This window comes from Mesocricetus auratus, unplaced genomic scaffold (assembly GCF_017639785.1).
Source record: "Mesocricetus auratus isolate SY011 unplaced genomic scaffold, BCM_Maur_2.0 Super-Scaffold_100676, whole genome shotgun sequence".
In the NCBI taxonomy this organism is placed as follows: domain Eukaryota; kingdom Metazoa; phylum Chordata; class Mammalia; order Rodentia; family Cricetidae; genus Mesocricetus; species Mesocricetus auratus.
In genome coordinates, this window is record NW_024429266.1 from 101,098,825 (window position 1) to 101,115,492 (window position 16,668).

Consider the following 16,668-nt stretch of genomic DNA (forward strand, 5'->3'; position numbering starts at 1 on the left):
CTGAAACACAAAATCACCAAGAGACCCATTTTGATGTAAAAACAGAGTCTTTTACTGTAGTTGTTTAACGAGCTATCCCCATTAGCTTGTAGATGGCTGGAGAAAAACCCGGAGAAACCTTGAGTCAGGGAATATATCGGACAGCATAAGGGGAGTGTCTAGGGGTTCGCAACAGTCTCAGGATTGGTACGATTCCGGGTTTGAACGGCCTGTCCTGTGTTGATTGGTCAACTGGTTGTTATGGCCCATAGGCCCTCCCAGGACGGTTGCTATGCTCTGAATATCACTGTTGAGCACTTATACATAAAGCACACCCAGAGCTGTAAAGCACAGCTAACTTCTGATTGGTTCCTTGCCAGGAGAGTATCTGACCTCCTAGTGAGTAGGGCAGGAGGGGCAAGGTCAGACGTGTGCTGCAGAGGACTACATGTCTTTTCCACAGCCTGTCATGGCTGCTAAAGCAGGGGGCTGGTCACTTCACTGTGACTCTTAGGTGAGCTCTAAGTGCACCTGTGCTGACGATGGACCATGCGATTTAGTTCTTACAACACTGCAGTATTTAACTCTGATCACCACAAGAACATGAATAACTTTCGTTCTATGCTCAGATTCTGCTTAGGTCCCCCACTGTCACCCCCCATTCCCTCTCTGTTTATCTTTCTCCCCCCCCCCACACCTTCTGCCCATTTTGTCTCTCTTCAGGTCTGCCTGCACAGTCTGGAAAAAGCTCAGTCTCTCTGAAGGCAAGAGATATTTTCCAAAAATAGTATCTCTGCGCACGTGAATCTACCACATCGCCAATGTATGGGAGACTGGTCTATAATTCTCTGTATTACTTGTGTCTGTGTGGTTTGGGTATCAGGGCAATTGTAGACTCATAAAAAGTTTGACAATGTTCCTTCTGTTTCTATTGTGTGGAACAATTTTAGGAGTATTGGTATAGCTCTTCTTTGAAGTCTGGTAGAAAGAATTCTGTACTGGGCATATTTTGATTGGGAGACTATTGATGACTGCTTCTATTTCATTAGGGGTTATAGGTCATTTTAATTTGTTTATCTGGTCTTGATTTAATTTTAGTACGTAAATTTTCCAATTTTGTGTCTGATGTTACGTTCTCTGTTTCATTTCTGATTTTGTTAATTTGGATATTCTCTCTCTTTCTTTTGATTAGTTTGGATAGATGTTTGTATATCCTGCTGATTTTCTTGAAGAATCAACTCATTGTCTCATTGATCCTTTGTATTGTTTTCTTTGTTTCTATTTTATTGATTTCAGTCCTCAATTTGATTATTTCCAGCCATCTACTTATCCTGGATGAATTTGCTTCTTTTTGCTCTAGAGTTTTTGTTGTTCTATTAATTCGCTAGTGTGGGTTTTTTCTTGTTTCTTCATGTAGGCATTTAGTGCTGTGAACTTTCTTCTTACCACTGCTTTCACAGTGTCCCATAAGTTTAGGTCTGTTGATTTTAGAAAGTCTTTAATTTCTTTGTTTCTTCCTTGACCCAGGAGTGATGCAATAGAGCACTGTTCAATTTCCATGAGTTTGTGGGCTTTGTGCAATTAGTGTTGTTGAATTCTAACTTTAAGCCATGGTGATTTGATAAGACACAGGGGGTTATTTCAATTATTTTGTATCTGTTGAGGTTTGCCTTGTTATCAAGTTTGTGGTCAGTTTTAGAGAAGGTTCCATGGGGTGCTGAGGAGAAGTTATATTCTTTTGTGTTGGAGTAGAATGTTCTATAGATGTGTGTTAGGCCCATTTGAGTAGCAACATTTGTTAGTTCCTTTATTTCTCTGTTAAGTTTCTGTCTGGCAGACCTGTCTAGTGGTGAGAGTGCAGTGTTGTATCCTCCACTATTAGTTTATTGTAGGTTTGATGTGCGATTTAAGCTTCAGTAATGTTTCTTTTATAAAAGTGGATGCCCTTGTATTTGGGGCACAGATGTTCAGAATTGATACTATATCTTGATGGATTTTTTTTCTGTGACAAATATGAAATGCCCTTCTTCATTTCTTTTGACTAATTTTAATTTGAAGTCTATTTTGTTAGATGTTAGGAGAGCTACACCAGCTTGTTTCTTAAGTCCATTTGATTGGAAAATCTTTTCCCAACCCTTTACTGTGAGGTAACGTCTGTCTTTGCAGTTGAGGTGTGTTTCTTGTATGCAGCTGAAGGATGGATTCTGCTTTCATAGCCAATCTGTTAGCCTGTGTCTTTTTAGAGGCAAATTGAGTCCACTGATATTAAGGGATAATAATGACCAGTGATTGCTAGTTCCTGCCATTTTTGTTTTTTGTTGTTGTTGGTAGTCTTGTGTGTGTGTTTCTCTTTTTAGGGATTTGCTGGTGTGGGATTATCTATTGCCTATGTTTTTGTGGATGTAGATAACATCCTTGAGTTGGAGTTTTCCTTCTAGTACTTTCTGTAGGGCTGGATTTGTAGATAGGTATTGTTTAAATCTGGTTTTATCATGGAACATTTTGGCTTCTCCATCTATGGTGATTGAAAGCTTTGCTGAATATAGTAGTCTGGGCTGGTATCTGTGGTCTATTAGTGTCTGCATAACACAGGATCTTCTGGCTTTCATTGAGAAATTGGGTGTAATTCTGATAGACCTGGCTTTATATGCTACTTGGCCTTTTTCCTTTACAGCTTTTTTTTTATTATTTTAATTTTAAATAGCTTGTTTTACACGTCAATCCCAGTTCCCTCTCCCTCCCCTCCTCCCGCACTCCCCCCTCCATCCCTCCCATCCTCCTACCCTGAGTGAAATGATAGACTCTAGATATCCCCTTTGCAGCTTTTAATATTCTTTCTTTATTCTGTAAGTTTAATGTTTTGATTATTATGTGGCTAAGAGACTTTTTTTTTCCCGATCCAGTCTATTGGGTGTTCTGTAAGCTTCTTGTACTTTCATAGGCATGTACTTTAGATTGGGAAGTTTTTTTTCTATGATTTTGTTGAATATATTTACTGTACCTTTGAGCTGGACTTCTCCTCCTCCTCCTTCCATCCTTATTATTCTTAGGTTCAGTCTTTTCATGGTGTCCAGATTTCCTGGTTTTTTTTTTTTTGTTAAGAATTTGTTGGATTTAACATTTTTTTTAAAGGATGAATCTATTTCCTCTATGGTATCTCCAATGCCTGAGATTCTCTCTTTTATCTCTTATATTCTGTTTTTTATGCCTGCATCTGTCGTTCCTGATCCTTGACCCAGATTTTCCATTTCTGGAGCTCCCTCAGTTTGTGTTTTCTTTATTGCCTCTATTTCAGTTTTCAAGTCTTGATCTGTTTCCTTCACCTGTTTGACTGTTTTTTTTTCTTGGTTTTCTTTAAGGGATTTGTTGATCTCTTCCAGTTTTTTGTTTGTCTTTTCCTCCAATATTAAGAGAATTTTTCATTTCCTCTTTAAGGGCTGCAATCATTTTCATGAAGTTACTTTTAATATAATCTTCTGTTTCATCTGCGCTGGAATGTTCAGGTCTTGTTGCTGTAGAACCACTAGTTTCTGGTGGTGCTGTATTGCTCTTTTCTGTTGTTTAGGGGATTCTTACCTCGTTGTCTACCCATCTCTAGCTCCGGTAAGTACAGGTGGAGCCTGTGCTTCAGAGGGTACCTCTGCCTCCAATTGATGCAGCTGGGGGCCGTTGCTTTGTTGAACACTTCTTCAGGTGCCAGCAGGGCTGAGCCTCTGGTGATTGCTTCTCCAGGTGTAGACGGGCCCAAGGCTCCTATGGTCTCTGTGGTCTCTCATCTCGTTGTAGGTGGGGCCAGGACTCTGGTCTGTTGGGCCCCAGCCCCACTGGGTCTCTGTGAGTTGCTGGTCAGCCTACAAGTACATCCTGTTTTCCAGTCCAAGTGCATCCTGTTTTCTAGTCCTGGCTTACTGCCCTGGCCTTGTCCCACTGACATCAACATCTAGCAGGAGGAAAACATGATCTCTTCCACTTGGGGGTTTTCCACTGTGCTGTAAGCCTGTATATAAGACTGCTCCCTCCTACAAGAGAGAGACCTCTTAGCACTTGCAATAAAGACACTCTCTCTCTCTCTCTCTCTCTCTCTCTCTCTCTCTCTCTCTCTCTCTCTCTCTCTCTCTCTCTCTCCCCCTGGCAATAAAGGCAGCACATGTATTCTCTTAGTACAAACAGCTGGACATCTTGTCTTTCTTTTTCTGATACCTTGGACTTGCTTGTGGCCTGGGTGCAACACTGGTCATTGCTCATCTAGGTGCAGGGGTTTCTGAGACTGAGACTCTAGTGGTGGGATGGTTTCTGAAGATTGCTGCTGTCGCATGGCTTGTCTCAGCTCTGATGCTGTCTCCCAGTGTAGTGTGGGCCTGCCCAGGTACTAATGCTGTCTCCCTGTACACCCAGAGGCACTTCTTAATATAGTTTCTGGAAGCTGCTGCTGTAGATGCTTCTGGGCCTCTCACTTGGTTGCTGCAGCTGGCTCTCCTGACTTCCAGGCCTCTGGCTCACTGCTGACTCTTTCCCGACTTCTAGGCCTCTCTAGGCCACTGGCCCTCTCTTCCCAGTTGCTTTTGATCATCGTGGTGTTTCATCATAGCAATGGTAACCCTAAGACTCTCAGCAAACATTTTACCCACAGAATTATATGACTCACAGGCTTCTCCTTATCACATTAGATAATATATATTTTCAGATAATGAAATCTAACATTCTGGTCTTTGTGTCCAGATCTTTATTTGTATTTGAAAGCATACTGTCAATGTTTTTGCAAAGCTTGCTCATTTGTTTGTTTGGATGTGTGTGGGTCATGGCAAATAGACATCTAGATAACTAACTCATTAATTTTAATAGCTGCATAACACTCTATGAGATGAATGTATTCTCTTCATGAAGTTTTTCCACCTTTGAGGGCATTCAAGGTATTTCCAGTTTATTTTTGTTGCCCATGTAATCAGTTCTCTAAGTAAACATATTTATATAGGGTGGAGTCTCAGATGTGGGATTTCTTCTTTTTATTTTAATTTATTCATTTATTTTATGTGTTTGGGTGTTTTGCCTGCATGTATGTCTGTCTACTATGTGCATGCCTGGTGCCTCCCCTCCCCCGAGGCATCAGATCCCATGGGATTGGAGTCACAGACAGTTGTGAGCCGTATGTGCCGGGAATGGAACCCTGATCCTGTGAAGAGCAGCTCTTAAGTGACTTCACTGACTGCTGGCTCCTAGTTAATTCTGTTTTAATGCATTGAGGAAGAACCAATTTTTTAAAAGACAGGATCTCAATATGTAGCCTTTGCTGGCCTAGAACTCATAGAGCTCTGTTTGCTTCTGTTTCCTAAGAGCTTGGACTAAAGGAATGCTCCATTACGCCCAGCCCTCAGCAGCTTTCACAGTTCCTCTGACGAATTTAATGTCAAGATTACACATTTCTTACTAGTAATTTTTTGGTGTGTGTGTGTGTGTGTGTGTGTGTGTGTGTGTGTGTGTGTGTATGTGTGTGTGTGTGCGTGCGCGCGCATGCTTGCACTCGAGCATGCAGGGGTGGTTTGCTAGGGTTCAAACCTGACCTTGTACCTGGTAGGGAAGAGTTCTTCCACTGATCTACAACCTAACCTTCTAGAAAATCTTTACTGCCATTCCCTAACCGTAGCAATCACATTGGGTCAGCTTTCCATTCATTCTTGAGTCAATGTGCCTTTTCTTTTCCAAATGTGTTGCCTATGGGGCTGGAAATGTAGTTCAGCTGGTAATGTGCTTGCCTAGCATGCTCCAAAATGTGGGTTGCATCCCCAGAGCCACCGAAACTGTGGCCGTGCATGCCTGTGATTCCAGCACTCTGGAGGCAGCAGGATCAGGAGTTGAAGGTCATTTTTTACTACCCAGCAAGTCGGAGACCCCACTGTGGCAATGCCTTTGAGGGATTCTCTCAGTAGCCACACCAAGAAACATACATGCCTGGTGCTAAGGTGTGTCTTGGAATTGGTGAGACTAATTTTCTCCCTGTTTTTGGTCCTGGTAGACTTTTCTGCAGTGAAATTTGACTCCATCTCTGTGGGTCTCTTCTCCACCCCAGCAGGGAAAACTCCAGTTGGAAACGCAGAAGGGCTGGTTGAAGGGGTTCAAGTTCAGCTCCTTATTTGCCAATGAGCATTCAATTACCATACCTGTCTGAATATCCTGACCTCACTTGTGCTTGAACTTGGACTTCCACCAACTCTCCTTTGGCAATACTGAGGTCAAAGTCCATGGTTGGCATCCTGTCCCTGTTACAGCGATAAAAGCCATCTTTAAAATGATTGACTCATGGTAATTGTGAATATTTATGAGATACGAGGTGATGTTTCAATATGAGTATACATTGCGAAATGACGGGACGATTAGCAAATCCATCACCTCAAACATCCATCCATCATCTCTCTGTGGTGAGAATGTTTAAAATCTCTTCTAGCTATTTGCAATATCTGATGAATTACTCTTATGTACAGTCACCGTATGGCAGTATTGTTTTCTGGGACTCATTCTTTCTTCCCTTCTCTTTCCTGCTTACCGAAACCCTTGCTAGGAGGTCCAGGCTGGCCTTGAACCTTGAGAGTCTCCTGCATCAGGCTGCTGAGTGCTGGGGTTGCCATTGTGTAGCCCTGCACCCAGCTTATTCCTCCATCTAGCGGCGCTGTTGCGGCTGATCACTGATTTGTCCCCGTCTTTCCCTCTGAGCTCAAGGGGTAGCCATTATTTCGCTCTCAGCTTCCATGACATTGACTGTTTTCGAGGCCACACAAAGGACAACAGATAGTACTTGTCTTTTCTGCACCTCACTGCAGGCCATCGTGGTTGCATTCTTTTTATAGCTGAATAGAATTCGATTGAGTGTATAGACCACGTTTTCTTGTAAACTCATGCTTTATTTTATGGATAATAATCCAGTTTACATATTGAATAGCACTATAGTAGAGTGATTTAATATAGACTTAAAAAGGACTGAATGAGACAGAATATATTCAGTGACTAGGCAGGGCTAGCTCTGATTGCACTGATGGTCAACGGAATTAAAGGCAAGCCTCAGTTTAGCAATCATTGATACATGTTGGATTCTTTTGGGATGCAGAAATGTCTGTTACTTCAGTACACTGAAAGTTGAGCTCACACATCTACTATGGGAACCTAGGGGAAAAGACCGTTTTTCAGGACCCACGTCTCCCCCCCTCAATTCTTTTTAAAAACGTGTGTGTGTGTGTGTGTGTGTGTGTGCCTCTGTGTCTCTGTGTGTACTATAACACACATGTACAGGTCAGAGGACAATTTTCAAGACTCAGTTCTGCTGTTCTATCTTGTGGGTTCTTGGGATTGAACTCAGGTCACCAGGCTTGGCAGCAAGTGCCTTTACCTGCTTAGCCATCTTACCAGTCCCTATACCACATCTTCTCTGTCCGTTAATGGAAATGCAGGTCCATTCTATGCCGTGTGCTGTCTTGGTTAACCAGGCATCCTTGCACTTGAAGGCATAGATGTATTGTCATCCAGTCTCACAGAAAACTAACCCTTTATTGGTCACAGCGGGATTTAAAAATTGTCGCAGTGGGATTTTGCTGTCATTCATACTCACATTTTGTGTATGGGACGTGGGGGCTAGACCCCAGGGCCCACACATACCAGGCGAACTCTCTTCCGGTGAACTTCACTCCGAGTCTCTGCTGGCAGGGTTTTTACAGAGGATACCAATGTCTCTGTTTCATCTGGGGCTTCTTTTGGGAGGCTAGAGAGAGAAGGCAAACCTTTTCTAGTGTTTCCATGGTTTCCTACGTGCTCTGCTCAGAAAGTTGCTTCTGTGCTTCAGTGACCTGTGATGCTATATTAAAAACCTTTGGTTTCTTTGGGGACTTCGGTGGATGAGAAAGCAAAAAGAAGTAAGAAGTCTGCTTAAGCAGCAACTAGTTCCTTGCTGTGACTCCACTCTGAATGCCCCATGCAGATCTCTGTGAGTTTGGGGCCAGCCTGGTCTACAGAGCGAGTTCCAGGACAGACTCCAGAGCAATACATAGAAACCCTGCCATGAAAAACCAAAATAAGGGAAAAAAGAACCTAAGGCATAAATTACTGCATGGGACACAAAACCTGTAACAGCCATCTCCTCTCACAGACACCACAGGCACCTACTGAGACCCGGAATCTAGCTAGCAGACTTCCGGATCTCACACGTGGGAAAGGGAGTTTATATCGCGGGTGGTCTTAGGCGGTCACACAGTCTGCTCCCTAGCCACTTCCTGCCTCCTGTCTGGGGATCAGAGACCCTGGCTACAGGCTTCTGTGAATACATTCCCTGACTCCACCCTCCTTTTTCCCATCATTCGTCAGTCTGGCTTTCCTGCCTCACTTCCTGCCCGGCTACTGGCCTGCCAGCTTTTTAGTGGTCAATGAGAGTAATACATATTCGCAGTGTACAGGGTTATTCCACGGCACCTCCCCCCCCCCCACAGAGGTGTAAAAAGGAACTCCGTTTCTGTAAGGTGTTCCCTGATTCCTTTCTTCAGAGTCCCTAGCATGCTGTCTGTCTCTGGTGCTGGGGCCCAAGTTCTCCTCAGGGCCCCTGCCATGCTGCTGTCTATTTGTCCATGACGTTAATAACTCTTCTAGTAAATTCCATGATCCCGGCAATCTGTCTCAATGTCCCTCTTGAACCCACATCCCGGTGTTTTCATGGCTTGGCTGGAAGGAGGGCGTAGGGCTTTGGGATATGCACGCCTCTGAAAGTTCCGGAAGTTAGAATTACTTCTTCTCTCTCTGCTTCCTGCTACCATGATGTTCTTGGCACCCAGGTGTGTTGGGTGCCAAGTAACCATGTATGAAGCCCTCTAAAACCATTCGCTCGGATGAACACCGTCTGCCTTAGGTTGTTCTTGTCAGTGAAGCCAACTAATAAACTGCCTTCTGCCTTCTGGGATTTTGTTATCCTTATTTGGGAACAAAGGAAGAAGCTTTTCATAGTGATTTCATGACACACACACTTATTGGAGAATTGAGAGAGGAGAGAGAGAGAGAGAGAGAGAGAGAGAGAGAGAGAGAGAGAGAGAGAGAGAGAGAGAGAGAGAGAGAGAGAGGGAGGGAGGGAGCGCACAGTTCCAACATCCTCTTTAAAGGATACCTTCAATAACCCAGTTTACCCCCCCCCACTAGGTGTCACCTTCATTCCCCTTAGTGCTATAGGCTGATGACACAGCTTTTAGCATGTATGCCATTGAGGGGTAGTTAAAACCCAAATCCAGGGTGACAAGATGGCTCAGGAGGTCAAGGTGCTTGCTGCCAAGCTGTTTATGGAAGTTTGATCCTTGGGACCCACATGGTAAAAGGAAAAAAAAACCTGACTACTACAAATTGTCCTTTGTTCTACACATGTGTGTACCCTCCCACACCACCCCCCATGCACATACACATATACACACACATACACACACACACCCACCTGTTACCCCCTCATAATAGTAAAAAAGACTCAATCCCTAACATCTTTTCCCCAACTGTGAATACATTAGTTTTGGTACGAAATGTCATACCATCTGAAAGAGTTTGAGAAAGAGACTAGGGACACCAGCAATAAAATTCAGGCTTCTGTTAGAGGATGGGAGGAGAGACTTGCAAAAGGTGTGCTGGCTGGAGAAAGGGTAAGGGCCAGAGCCAGGGGTAGTAGACGTCTGCAGGAAAGCAGTATTTGTGAGGCGCAACAGCACCATTGCCCACAGGAGTGCCCACGAGTGCATAGCGGCTGTGCCTGCATTCATAAGGAGCCAGCCGCAGCCCCAGCACAGATGGGGCGGGGCTCACAAAGCCCCACCCCTACTTGGGGGTCTATCGGCAGATGACGGCTGCTGTCGGGTTGAGAGTCAGTTTTCTTCAGGGACGCTTCCTGTGAAAGGCTACCCATGCTCCAGAAGATGCTCCTACGCCTGTGCACATACCGGCATCACTAGGAGTACTTGATGGGGTTGAAACCAACCGATGCTCTGTTGCACCTGCTCCTACACCCATGCACATACCGGCATCACTAGGAGTACTTGATGGGGTTGAAACCAACCAACCAAACAAAACCCCAGGAAAAACTCGAAGTTGGGAGCAAAAAGAGGTGGGGCAGCATGGGAAAAGAGCTGGAGGGGAGGAATTGGGGTAGATTTTTTTTTTTTTTTTTTTGGTTTTTACCAGACAGGGTTTCTCTGTATTGTTTTGGAGGCTGTTGGTCCAGCCCGGCCTCGAACTCACAGAGATCCGCCTGCCTCTGCCTCCCGAGTGCTGGGATTAAAGGCGTGCGCCATCACTGCCCAGCGAATTGGGATAGATTTGATCGGAGCAGATTTTATGCACGTGTGAAATTTTCTAACAACGAAAAGGTCAATTTACATTGAAAAAAAAAGGTGTCATGCTGGAATTGTTTCCTTTCCTTCAAAATCAGGGTTTCTGTGTCCTGTGCCCCCACCCCTCAGGAGGTGAGAGAGGGCGTTCCCCAACTCTGTTTGCAAGGTGCATACCTAGCTGAATCCCCTGATGGCATACAAAGATGCAAGACCCTCGAATCAGACTTCCAGAGATATCTTGGCAAACTGGAAGTTAGGAGCCAGGATGGGACTGGTGAGATGGTTCCATGGGTAAAGGCACTTGATCCCATGTCTGACAGCGAGAGTTCAATGCCCAGCATCCACACAGTGGGGTGGGAGGAGAACAGATTCCTGCCAGTTGTCCTCTGTGGCATGTGTGTGCACACAGACACACAAACGCACACACACACAGACACACATACACACACACAATGTAAAAACGACAACAAAACAAAATCAGAACCAAAACACACAAACAAAAAACAAACCAAAAACACCACAACAAACAATAAATACCACAGATATTCAGAGGATTCTACTTCTGAGATGATGCTAATGTCCTTAACATGGTGCATGCTAACCTAGGGACAACCTCACAAGGCAGGTGTGACTAACCCTGCCTTACATGTAAGCTGTGGGGGGGGAGAGAGCTCGCTTGCTTCATAGTTGGTGTTTGGGGAGTGACGGAGCTGAAACTGGCTGAGTTGAAGTTTTGTGTTTCCTGTTCTCTGTGGATTAGCATCAGCATCCGTTTTTCTTGGGAGGGAATAGTGGTGGTGGATTCTAATTAGTGGGTGCATGCTACGCTTGGGGCATTTTACACTTATTATCTGTCAACCCCCAAACCTTGTTTACCAGTCATTGTCATTCAGTTTTATTAATGAGGTAAGGAAGGGAGGAACTGTAAGATTTACTCAGCTTGTCAAAACAAAGCAATTAAAAACCCTCAAAACAAAACTTCTCTCTGTTCCTGACTAGCTGTAAGACTAGCTGCTTCCTCTTGCCTCATGACTTTCCTGCCATAATGAATTATAGCTGGTAACTGTAAGATAAAATAAGCTCCTTCCATTTTTTACCTAGCTCACTCATAACATAGCATTAGCAGGACTTTCAGTTCCATGGACTTAATTCGGAATTGTAAACCAAGAGGAAGTATGGTTGTAGAAGGGGAAGCTGCTGGGGAGGGTCTTGGTGGGTTAGGATTAGGAGAGCAGTCTTCTGGGGCATGGAGAACAGCAAGGGATCACTGGGCACCCATCTCCTGCTGAACTGCTTCAAGTTTTCCTCAATTTAGGACGATGTTGGCTGTAAGATTCTCATCTTTTATGATGCTTTAAGATTCAGGGTTTTGTTTCATAGATGCATGTTCCCTCTAGTCCTATTGGCTGCACAACTTTGAGCAAGAAGGCATGTTGGATTTCATCAGAAAATTTCTCTACATTTTATGTTTCGGCTTTGATTGGTATTACTTGGTGTTTGATTTGTTTGCATTTTTCCTAATTCTTGAACTGTGTACTGAAGCATTTCTTCCTAGTGGGTTTGTGTTTGATTTGTTCATGTTTTTTCATAATTTTTGAATTGTGTGCTGAAGCCCAGGTCAGTCATCTAGCTACGGGACCACCCCTAAGAAGACTGGCTCACTCTAGGCCATGCTAAAGACTCAAAGAAATAATTAATCCCTTGTAGTAGAGGCTTCATCCAGGCATTCATCAAGACCACTATCAGCAAACAATCCCCACTCACTATCGTAACAGTAATTTCCTATTTTAGAGACTTCAGAACGTAAGAATATGCTGGCTGACTTTGAATAAAGAAAACAAAAAAGGATAATAAAGACAGAGGAAGAGTAAGAAATTTTTTTCCTATCAATTGTAAGTTAACCTGCTAAGGAAAATAAATCTCTTGCATCTCACGACCTGCCTTTACCCCCACCTATTAGGCGTTTCTGAAAGTTATCTCGGCTTTCAGACAGATTAGCCAATCGTATCAGATCATGATGTAGACCTCTCAACAACCGGATGAGACACAGTCACCATCTGGGGTGAGAATCAAAGATAGAGGCCGCCTTGGCCATGTGTGCCTGGTTTGGGTTCTGGCACATCATTTTTGCAAAACCGGGTCACATTTGCTCTGATCTTGTGCTTCTCTGGGTGATACTGGGACCAGAATGTCCTGTATAAAATTGTGAAAGAATACATTAAAAACAAATGAAATAATAAAAAAAGCTTGTTTTCTGTGGTGAGATTGTGTTCCCAGTTAACCAATTCACCAGCCAGTCCTTCAGTCAAACAATGAAATAATACAGGAATATGGGATGTTTTTGCACTTGATGTCTTTGAGATTGATGTCCTTTCTCGGGGAGCTAGCATCTCAGAAAACTTGACCGTTATAAAAACAACCCTGAGATAGCAGCTTTTGGGTCTTGTCTCACAAATTCTATGAAAGTCATTCATAGAGAGATGAGTTTTAGAGAAGAGTTTATTACAGATTTCTAGGTGGGAGTGCATGGAGCGGGGATTAGTTTGTTGGTCTCCTGTATCGTGGGAGAGGTCTCAGGAAATAGGACACCATTGAACGGCTAGTCGGGGAGTTTTTTAAGGGACTTGAGGTAGAAACTGGGGTGAGGCTTGGGGAAGGGAAGGGTTAGCCTAGATGGTCCAAACACCAGGTGTCCAGGCGCCTCTTCTACTGAGTCAGTTATGTATAGCCTCAGGCAGAGTGCTCACTGAGGAGATGAAACGGGAAGCAGAAGGACACATGCTTGCCACTGCTTCTCTGGGGTCTCTGCACCCTCAGACCAGCTTCTGTTGCATGGTCTCATCATAGTCAGTCAATCCCCGTTGTTCCCTTCTTCCAATTCCAAGGCATGGAATGACTTAGGTGTGTCTTGGGAGCAATAAAAACCCATTCCCCAGGAAAAAGGATGTCAGGCTGACTTGGTTTCTGCTTAGACAATTGGACTTTGCAAACTTTCAAAACTATTTTGTGGTGTGCATTAGTGCAATGACACAAATAGTTGTAAAAATGTCCAGACAGTGCCTTACTTCCCCATATTGCACACTGAACAGTATCTAGAGAGTTCTCAGGGAGAAAAAAAGTTTTTCTCTTCTTTTTTGGTTTGGAATTTACTTCAGATGTGTTGAATTGAACGTTTGAGCTCAGGACATGCTAACCCTGAGATTCACTAGAGAAAAATCAGTCCCACAATTTTGAGTACAATTTGAAGCAAGCATTAAGTACTAGCCAAGAAGATGGGCTCCAGCCAGGTGGATCCCTGAGTTCCAGGGGATGGCCACCAGTCACGTTTGCAGAAACTCTAAAGACAAAATCTGCAATTCATTGCATTTCCCATAAGGTCCAAACAGGGGCAAGTATATGCATCCTGACATATTTCCTGCCTGTGTACCTCCCACTCACATGTGATCAAGCACATCGTGTACAGATGGGCCAAACACACTTGTTTAGGGGAGTGAGCACATGTGGCTTGTTATTTCCCAAGAGCTACAGCATCCAGTGTTCTGTATCCTGTTCTTCCTCAAGTGGGACTTCCAGGCTGGCTTTGGCACCTGGGGAAGGAGAGGATGGGAACTGTCTCCACTGAGGGGAAGGGAGGAATCTAGAAGACAGTGGGGAAGGTGTAAGAGGAGCGGCCTCTTAAGGTGTGACAGGTCAAGGGTGTGCCGTTGACCCCGGATGACTGCCGTCTCTAAGTCCCTTGGCACCTGTCATTCTACTCCAATCTGGAAGTCTAGGGGGTTGCTGTACAAATTCAGACTAGCTGTTTACATCTCCCTGCAGCAGCAAGGGTCCAAGAGCCGACTGAGAGGCCAAGGGATGGGGGCGTGGGAGGTATGGGGATTTGGGATTGGGGTGCTGCCATGGAGACAGACAGAGCTGTGTCTCTGGGATTTAACATTTCTTCAGGTCAGGGAGCCCAGGGAGCCTGCCACAGACTCACAGACTTTAGCCCCTAGATCAACTCTAACAAATCCTTACATGCAGGGAAGGGTGGAGGCAGAGGTTTCATGTCCCCTCCCCTCAGGCGCTATGAGCAAAGGGAAGGGACCGTGAAGTCCAGCTTATCTCAGCGATGCTGAAGGCAGATAATTATTCTGACCAGCACAAAGATAAGAGGCCGAAGGCAAACAAGACACAGCCCACTTCCAGCTGCTTCCACCTAGAACGAGGCTTGGTGGAGTTCTTTCTCCTGTTGGCAGGGTTCCTGTTCTGGCTGACTGGTCTAGACTGTCCAAGGCTGGTCCTGGACATGTCTCAGTTTGTATGAAGCCCCTCTTTCTTTATGATGACTAACCTGAAATAAAGGGTGGGGACCTGCCTTGTACTACCAAAAATATTTAGAAGATCCAAGTCTGTGGGGGCTTGGAGTTTGGTTTCCTATTTCCCTCTCCACGTGGGGGGAGTCTGCTTTGCTGCTACTCAAGGCTTGGCTGGGTGTTGAGACCTTGCTTTTCCAGCCTGTCTTTAAATTGATGGAGAAAAAGGAATCCATTCTTGCAACCCTACATGATCTCACCATGTAGGCATCAACGCCCTGAAAGTTGCCAGGCAAGAGATGTTCCTTAGGGAGCTGCCTCCCAGATTTCCAAACATCTGGAGCATGGTTATGTAGCACCTTGACGCTGGTCTCATGTCCCTCCCTCTGCAGCAAAGCAGACTGACATGGATGCTGGGAACTGAACTCAGGTCCTTCGGAAGAACAGCGAGCACTGTTAGCAGCTGGGCTATCTCCCCAGCCTCATCCTTTGATGAATCAGTATCTTCTCTGATGTCAGAGATGGTGTCATGAGCTGGAATGTGCCCCCGGAGGCTCATGTTGGAGTGCTCAGGTGGCCTCAGGAGATGGAGGTTGGCTTTGAGAAATAAATAGGTCGTTGGGAGTAAATTTTCTCTTTTAAACAGAATAACATTAAATAACAAATATAAATAGAATCCTTGATTTATTCTTTGACAATTTCACACATGTAGACACCATAATAGCGCCAAAAAGCGGTAAATGGAAACATTGTAAGTCTTTAGATATATGTATGTACACATTTTAAACTGATATATTTTTGTTTGTTGTTTTTCCAGGGTTTCTCTGTGTAGCCCTCGCTGTCCTAGAACTCTCTCTGTAGATCAGACTGGCCTCGAACTCACAGAGACCTACTTGCTTCTGCCTCCTGAGTACTGGGATTAAAGGTGTGTGCCGCCAGGGCCCTGAATGGATGTGTCTTTAATGTGTAAAGTGTGAGTGAATGTTTGTGTGTGTGCTAAGTGTACGTGCAGGTGTGTGCATGCCATGGCGGGTGTATAGAACCCAGAGGACAAGCTTCAGCTGTCACATGTCATCTTTCTGCCCTGGTTGAGACAGGTCTCCTCACTTCTTAAGCTGCAAGCGGGGTTAGCTGCCTTGCCTGCTTCTGGAGATCCTCCTGTCTCCACCCCCTGTCTTGCTGTAGGAACACTGGGACTATAGAAGCTTGTGCTACTGGGACCAGCTTTTATGTGGGTTTTGAGATTTGAGCTCAGGTCTTGAGGCTTGTACAGTAAGTGCTTGTCTCAGTGATCCATCTCCAAAACCCTGGATATATCTACGTAAGCACACCGGTGTGTGTGTGTGACAGTATACATGTGTGTATGTATGTATACAGTGTGGGCATATATGTGTGGGTATGTGGGAATTTGTATGTGAGACGGCAAATATGCACATCTGTGGGAGAAATAACATTCCGGGTGTAGAAACAGCACTTGTAGAGCAATAGAAGGACAAGAAATGGCTATTTCAGGGCCTAAAGCTAGTCCAAGATGAAGTAATTAGCCCTGGACCTGCAACATTCCAACCCCTCTGAATGACTGCAGTTCTAACCGGTCAATCAGTCTCCACACACACAACTTCTTTCAGGACTTCTCCTCACACTTAGTTGGTCTCCACTACTTCCAGGCGGCTCTGCTTGTCCGAGCGTCTCTTAGTGCACCTTCCTGTTATGTAAGCTTGGGGGGGGGGTCACTAGTGAATCTAGTCAGTTTTATGGACTTCCTGAACTGTACAATTTGTTTGCTTCCTGAGCTTAAGGCATGTCCATACAGGACAGAATGTTTTATCCTAGAGAAAATTGCCACATAGTTGTGTGTGTGTGTGTGTGTGTGTATGTGTGTGTGTGTGTGTGTGTGTGTGTGTGTGTGTGTGTGTGTGATCAAATGCGAGTCATCAGTCTTGGCAGTAAACGCCTTTATCCACTGAGCCCTTTCCCTGGCCCCGAGCAGATGTTTGTTAAACATCTGAAACAGTATGGTCCGAAGTTCAGAGAGCCTATCATGTTCCTCCAACTTTCTGGCC